This window comes from Triticum dicoccoides, chromosome 5A (assembly GCF_002162155.2).
Source record: "Triticum dicoccoides isolate Atlit2015 ecotype Zavitan chromosome 5A, WEW_v2.0, whole genome shotgun sequence".
NCBI classification, from domain to species: Eukaryota; Viridiplantae; Streptophyta; class Magnoliopsida; order Poales; family Poaceae; genus Triticum; species Triticum dicoccoides.
In genome coordinates this window covers 614,019,814-614,027,434 of record NC_041388.1, presented here as the reverse complement: position 1 = coordinate 614,027,434, position 7,621 = coordinate 614,019,814, and the positions used below count along the sequence as shown (strand labels likewise).

Sequence of the window (7,621 nt, the reverse complement as noted above, 5' to 3'; positions counted from 1 at the left end):
TGGATCTGACGGGCTTATAAGAATAGAGGGGCCGACAAAAGCACCCCAAGCAAGCATGCGGCCACATTTGTTTAACAGAATCGGGCGCCGGTAAAGGAGACGGATTTGGTCCTGTTGCTTGCTTTGCCTCCTGCTGCTTTAGTTACCCACTCGCTTTCCTGCAGGCTGGAGCAGTAAACACAAAAGCATTAGCGGCATATATGGGATGTGGCCTCCCTGTAATCAGGCCTTTCTTGATGCGTTCAAATGCCGCCTTTTACACGCAATTTCTTACCTTTGTGCGTGTGTATGGATGATGGATCGGATCGAATCGGACCGGCTCACGTGCGTAGCATAGATCGTTCATTCGAAGCGCTTTCCATTGACAGGGACTCGGCACCTTGTTACAAGCAAATAGCATTCCACTAAATCTATATATCCACCTTTTCGTCGGATCCTGCAACGATATTTGCGTGGCGATGATGATGCGATTGACTCATGAAAGCTCCAGCTGAGGAATTTGGCACTATGGTCATAGGTTTAAAGCTGATGGAAAACGCCCAACGACTTGGTATTAGTAGGTGAGGTTTATCCGTAATCCAACCGTGAGTCGTCGGAATTTATATCAAAGGTCCTGATGTTGTCTAACTTGTATAATTTCACTTCTAGTCTTGTTCACTTTCAGTAGTGATAGTGGCATGTATATTCCACTCCTACAATTTTTAACACTTTTTAATAAATATGAAACATGTGAAATTAGATAGCGGAACATGTGAATTTGGTCGTTAGAGCTCGTGGTATGTTCATAGACTAGTAAGATGCCCGTGCTACGCTACGAATCAAATAAGATCAGGTGGATTTAAGTTATAATCATGAACCAATATGTTGTTATAAACAATAACAAATGTACTGAGTACATATCAAGCATGATTAAACATATGGTTTCCAATCAATAAACCCTTTGATCGAAGCCAAACATTTTCTTCTCCGTCTTTGCCTTGGGAGAAGACTTGTTGTCCTCCCTACTCACCTTTCACATTGCTCACTCTATCATGCATCGAGAAAAACCAAGCCAAACGCATGTGGCAAAATTGTGACGACTACTAACTTAATTTTTCAGCCATAGTACAATGGGTTAAACCTATCCTGATCCGCCACCCACCAATGCCGCGTATATGTCATCTCATTATATGATGCAGCATGCCGACCATGAACAAAATATAATGACAACATATAATGTAAATCGATGTTGTAACATTCCAAACCCCTTTGCAAGATTTGACGTAAAAAGAATCATATCAAATATCACATAATAGTATCTTGAAGATAGCAATCAAGACAATATATTGTGCATACATACTATAGCTTGAGCACACTTATATATGGTTTCATGACAAACAAGAATGAAGTAGAAGGAAGAAATATTCCAAACATAACTCACATAGCTAGTTTCACTTAATTAGTTACATACCTTAGGCATCTATGAGGACATGGAATCATTTGTCAAGCATGATAGTCTTCTTTTAGTTGTTTGCTCAAAACATATGTGCCAACAATATTAGCTCTTCGTTTTTTGCTTCATCAAACTGCTAGGACATCAGACAATCACTACCTCATACATAAATGTCTGATATATTCAGACAAAAGGAAGAAAACTGAGCATGTAGAAGGTCTGTAGTATATTTACATAAAAGGGGAAAAAATGAACAACACTTGCAATATTTTGGACCGAGCAAAGAAACAAAATGTACAGCAAAAGATGCTTCCAAATCATGTGTATATAGAGCAGGCGAGTGCACATGTACATACATACACAAAATTAGTACCGGACCTCTTGTAACTCCAAGTCGTATGCGACAGAGACAATCCTAAATAACATGGAACTATGCAATTGTGGCGTTGTTCGGCAAGAAGACAGCTTGTCTTCTATTGGCAGCTGGGCACCACCCAAACAGATAAGAATTACAGAGACAAACCGTTCAGTCAGAGCAACAAAAAATTGTTCATGAACATACGACTTCTAGATCAGTAGTCCTCACTGAAGTCTGCACCATGACTTATTTCAGCAACAGAAATTTGTTCATGAACGTACAGCCAATTCTAAATCAGTAGTCTTCACTGAAACCTGCTCCAGGAATTATTTCTCTGTAGAGACATAAACTAAGAGAAATTAGTGTGATTTCTTTGAAACTAACTAACACAAAAATAGACGCAATGGCCTCACGTTGCTCGCCAGTGACCCCTCTTCGAAGCTGCCTTCTATATTTTGAAATCCGCAGGAAAAATCAAAATTAGAGACATGTTAGAACGAGATTATCTCGTGAAATATGCACCTAATCGACGGCAGCTAAGATGTCACCGATAGAGAAAGGGACCTGATTCCCTTTATGGGCAATTTTAGGTCTAGCTCTTTACTTAGCCAAGGTGCATCTCGTCTTCTCTTTCAGTACCATCCTCATTATCTACTCCTTCTGTTTCATTATCCTAATGTCTGCTTCTTCTTCTCTTCCATTATCCTCCTCAAGTTTGATTTCCTGTCCTTCAGGTTTAGAGTTCAGACATCCTCTTGATAACTGAATCATCATCATCTTCTTCTTTTTTACTGCCTTGCACAATTATTATGTAATTCAGTACTTGCAGGTTTTAGAACTTGCACGAATCTATACCACATTCTGCACTCAGGAAACATTTAAATTTTTTACATGTTGCCATAATCAAGGGATTTTACTAAATGCACATGCCATTATAATAGTAGTATACAATAGCACAATGCACTGAAATAAGGGGCATAGAGGCGAAAAGAATTGTTAGTCTCAGCCCTCACGCTGTCAAGCATGACTATAATTGGGTAATAGAAACTATAAGAAGGATACACGCATACAGATGTGTTGTGGAATTTACATGACAGCATAACGGGCACATATTTGCAAAAAAATGTAGGAATAGACAGCTAGGGAAAGATCCATTTTCACTTGGTCAGGTGAAATATCAGAAGAAAAGTCAGCAGCTTAGGAAAATAAATCAAAAGTGTGTGCGTTTGCTGGTATGCTTGAACAAAAGTATCATAATTATTACGCTAACAATGTAGGCTAAAACCACCCCAGCTAAATCCACCCTGACGGCAACATCCTACAGACATGAGATTTCGAGAACGGAGCTTCCATATGCAGCACGATAGGAAAGAACACCTACCCTTGGGGCACCGGAGCCATCGGGAACGAGTAGGTCGCCACCGGCAGATATCCTCCATGGCCTACTCATGGAGATCCTGCCGCTGCTAATCTCCATAGGCAGCACAAAAAAAGGGACGTCGTTGGAGGTTGAGAACCAGAGAAAGCAAGGGATGAAGGGAATCAATGTCATCAGAGAAAACAAAGTAACTTACAGCCCAGCTCATCTTAATTCTTCACCAAGGCATGCTGATCTCTGCACCCGCCGGTGCGAGGAGCACTATCGCCAATCCATGGCTTTGTGGGCCGCATACAAGTCCGGCCGCATAAGACAGAACCAGGGGCGGGTTCGGTGCATCAGTCGGGGGTACCCCTGCTCCCCAGTCCTTGAAGCTGCCACCAGCGCCAGCCTACACCGGAGTGCAGCAGCAACTCCAACAACTTCGCCCGCACCTGCCGGTCGTCCGTGGTGACCGGATCTGGGAATCCCTCTCCACAAATCCCAACTTCTGTACAACCCCTTCACCAACCAAACCTCGCCGGATGCCCGGATCAGAGAGAGACCAACCTCCCTAGAGCCGCAGCGCCATCAGAGGGAGCACCGCCGCGACGGGAAGGAGCCGGAGGAACCTTATTCCACTTCATCAAAGTCGCCCCGCCTGCCCGCCAACGCCAGAATCAAATCCTAAAACACCATTATCTACAACCGCGACGCAGCCCTCCGCTGTCTTCCCCACCTCCCAGAGCCCGACGGCGGCCCGCCGGAAAACACCCTCTCGCGTCGCCTCTCTGTTTGCCTTTTTTCACTGTATAGTCGGGAGAGACCGAGAGATTTCCACCCTGTAGTGACGTTGATTGTTAGGAGGGTACTCGAAGCTTCTATTTCTTAGGGAAACATTTGGGGCCGGGGCACCGGCCGAAGCTACGGCCGGTCCAGTCCACGCACGCGCGACGCGACCCACTCACGAGCAACCACGTGGCGCGATGGACCCGAGACGACTAGTCCTCCTCCCTTTTCTCTTCTTCCTCTCGCGCATCTCTCTCTTTCTCTCTCCCCGCTGCCATGGTCAACGCATCGCCCCGTGCCGCAGGCCTCCCAGGCGCGCCGCCGTTCAGCAGATCTGGCTGCCCTCGACCAGATCCGCGGGGATCCGCGTGCATCGGAGCTCTCCCTGCCTCACCGGACCCGGCCACGCCGGAGCTGCAACCAGCCATGGCAGGACTACACCCCGCGGCCCAAATTTGCTGGAACAGGCCGGCGAGTGCTGCAACCGTTGACAGGAAAGCTTCAACCCAAGATTAAAAATGCTTCAACCGTATATACAGAAAGCTGTAAGCGTTCAGTGCTATCGAGGGAAGCTACAACCATCTATATAAAATGCTACAAACTTTGATGAAAACAGCTTCAACCGAACGATAGAGAAAAGTTTTCACCTAGACATTGCTCAAAAAAAAAGTTTCAATCGTTTACAGAAAAACTTCCACCATAGAGGGGAAAAGCTTCAACCATTGAGATAAAAGCTACAACCGTGTCAATTTGTTGCTACTACCGTCTGTGTTTTTGCTACATCCATTTCATGCGGCCATGGTGCTTTTTTACGACTGAGCTGTGACAGGCGACGACGAGGACGGCATTTTTGTTGCAACATCCTCGTTTTTTGCTACCATTGGCGCTGTGTTTTGCTACATCCGTTTAACATTTTTGCTACAATGGCGACACCGATGGATTTTTTTGCTGCAATCGTTGTCTTCATTTGCTACGACTGACACGGGAAAATGCTACCACGGGGCATCTCTGTTTTTTGCTGGAACCAATCATCGGTGAGGCGGAGCTGCATCCATGGCACTCCGACGAGCAGCGGGGGCAGCGAGCGGTCGGGGCGAGCTGAGTCCCGGAGCGCGGGGCGGCCGGGGCGGCGAGCGGACTGAACGAGCTGAGTCGCGGAGCTGCATCCATGGCGCTCCGACGGGCGGCCGAGGCGGCGAGCTGTCAGCTTCAACCGGCGGCCGGGGCGGCGAGCGGCCGGGGCAAGCTGAGTGCCGGAGAGTGGGGCGGCCCCGACGGGCGGTCTGCACGGCGAGCGCTTGGGGAGACGAGGACAAGGTAAAAAAAATAGCAGAGGAGCTCGAATCTGACGGTGTTGCACAGCAGATCGGGCGGCTGGGAGCAGACCGGCCGAAACATTCGGCCGGTGCGCCGGCGCCTAGCGGTGCCCTATTTCTTACGCGAGAGAAGTAGAAACAAGTAGTCCGTCTGACGTCGGGGCTCGTGGACAACTCTTCTGGATCTCAGCCTTAGGTTTTGAATCGGACGGTACAGATGCCACAAAGGCAGGCACACCATCATTATCAACTCATATTTTTATAGGAGTAGAGATACCTCGGGGACCTTCACCATCCCCATTCCTCTCCTTACACGCCATTCCACCCCCTCGCCGTTGTTCGACCAAATCTCTCTCCCTTTCCACGTTGATTTTTATATGAAATGTTTTCCACGATCCATTATTAAGAGTTACTCCCTCCGTCATATAGTATAAGAACGTTTTTAAAGCTATGTTGGCTTGAGAAACGTTTTTATATTATGGGGTGAAGTTCTTGAATCATTGCTCATCCATCCAAAGGCACAAACGGCAATCAAGTGGAGCAAAGGTTGGGCCCTAAGAGCATCTCCAATGGCCGTGCGAAACGACGCGCGCGCGGTAAACGCGGCCTTTAGCGCGCGGGGGGCGTTTTGCCGCGCTCCAGCGGCGGCGGGAAAACCACGGGCGCGGAAACCGCTTGCGCGCGCGCGAAAAGGCGCTAGCTCGCGCGCCATCTTTTGCGCGCCGCTTCCGGCGCGCCTATAAAGTGCGGCGCGCGCCACGCGCCTCTCCGCGTCTTCTCTTCTTCTCTTCCTCTCTCTCTGCCACGCGCCGCTCCAGTGCCCCACCACCGACGCGCCTCCGCCGCCCCGGCGCCCCGCCACCGCCGCGCCGCCATGCCGCCGCGCCGCCGAGGAGCGTCCGGCTATCGCGGCGTCCGCCTGCGCCCCAACGGCGGCTACTACGCGGAGATACGCTCCGGCGATCTTCGGCTCGGCCTCGGCATGTACGGGACGGCGCGCGAGGCCGGCCGCGCGTACGACGCGGCGGTGTGGTGCCTAGGCTGGCCGCGCGGCCAGATGAACTTCCAGGATGTCTACACGCTCCAGCAAGCGCTTGACCGTGCCCCGCCGCCACGTCTGAACACGGCACAAGACCGTGCGGAGCACGCCGAGCGGCAGCGCCGCCTCCTCGTCGCCCAGGAGGACGAGCGGGTCATGGCGGAGTGGCGGCGCCGCCACCCGAAGGACGTCGCCTACGAGCAGTCCTACTGGGCAAGGCGTCGCGAGGAGGACATGTGAAGGCGCCGCGAGACGCGGTTGGACAGGCGTCGGCGCAAGGCGTTGGCGAACGCGCAGTTCGATCTCGTTGAAGCAAGTGGGCAGTCATTGTCTATCTATGAATAATATTTGAATCTTCTCTGAATTCTTTTACGTATGATTAGTTATCTTTGCAAGTCTCTTCGAATTATCAGTTTGGTTTGGCCTACTAGATTGGTTTTTCTTGCCATGGAAGAAGTGCTTAGCTTTGGGTTCGATCTTGCGGTGTCCTTTCCCAGTGACAGAAGGGGCAGCAAGGCACGTATTGCATCGTTGTCATCAAAGATAACAAGATGGGGTTTATTTCATATTGCATGAATTTATCTCTCTACATCATGTCATCTTGCTTAAAGCGTTACTCTGTTTTTAACTTAATACTCTAGATGCATGCTGGATAGCGGTCGATGAGTGGAGTAATAGTAGTAGATGCAGAATCGTTTTGGTCTACTTGTCACGGACGTGATGCCTATATACATGATCATGCCTAGATATTCTCATAACTATGCTCAATTCTGTCAATTGCTCAACAGTAATTTGTTCACCCACCGTAGAATACTTATGCTCTTGAGAGAAGCCACTAGTGAAACCTATGGCCCCCGGGTCTATTCACATCATATCAATCTCCATCACTTTAATCTTGTTTTGCTTTTTACTTTGCCTTTTACTTTTCACTTTGCATCTCTATACCAAAAATACCAAAAATACCAAAAATATTATATCTATCAGATCTCACTCTCGTAAGTGACCGTGAAGGGATTGACAACCCCTAATCGCGTTGGTTGCGAGTAGCTACCGTTTTGTGCAGGTACGAGGGACTTGAGTGTGGCCTACTACTGGATTGATACCTTGGTTCTCAAAAACTGAGGGAAATACTTACGCTACTCTGCTGCATCATCCTTTCCTCTTCGGGGAAATCCAACGCAAGCTCAAGAGGTAGTAAGAAGAATTTCTGGCGCCGTTGCCGGGGAGTCTACGCAAAAAGTCAACATACCAAGTACCCATCACATTCCATATCTCTCGCATTACATTAGTTGCCATTTGCCTCTCGTTTTCCTCTCCCCCACTTCACCCT

The 7,621-nt window shown here is 48.6% G+C and overlaps 1 long non-coding RNA gene across 2 annotated transcripts; it reads right to left on the bottom strand.

Moving 5' to 3' along the window:
* Nucleotides 1-1,625: 1,625 nt before the first annotated feature.
* LOC119303408 lies at nucleotides 1,626-3,981 on the bottom strand. Of its 2 annotated transcripts, none has more exons than XR_005147900.1 (4): nucleotides 3,365-3,981; nucleotides 3,172-3,256; nucleotides 2,204-2,581; nucleotides 1,626-2,124 (listed from the first exon to the last, which is right to left on the bottom strand). It is a non-coding gene; the product is annotated as an uncharacterized LOC119303408 (long non-coding RNA). The 2 variants fall into 2 exon arrangements; XR_005147901.1 differs by having other exon boundaries at nucleotides 3,172-3,253.
* Between the last annotated feature and the right edge of the window lie 3,640 nt (nucleotides 3,982-7,621).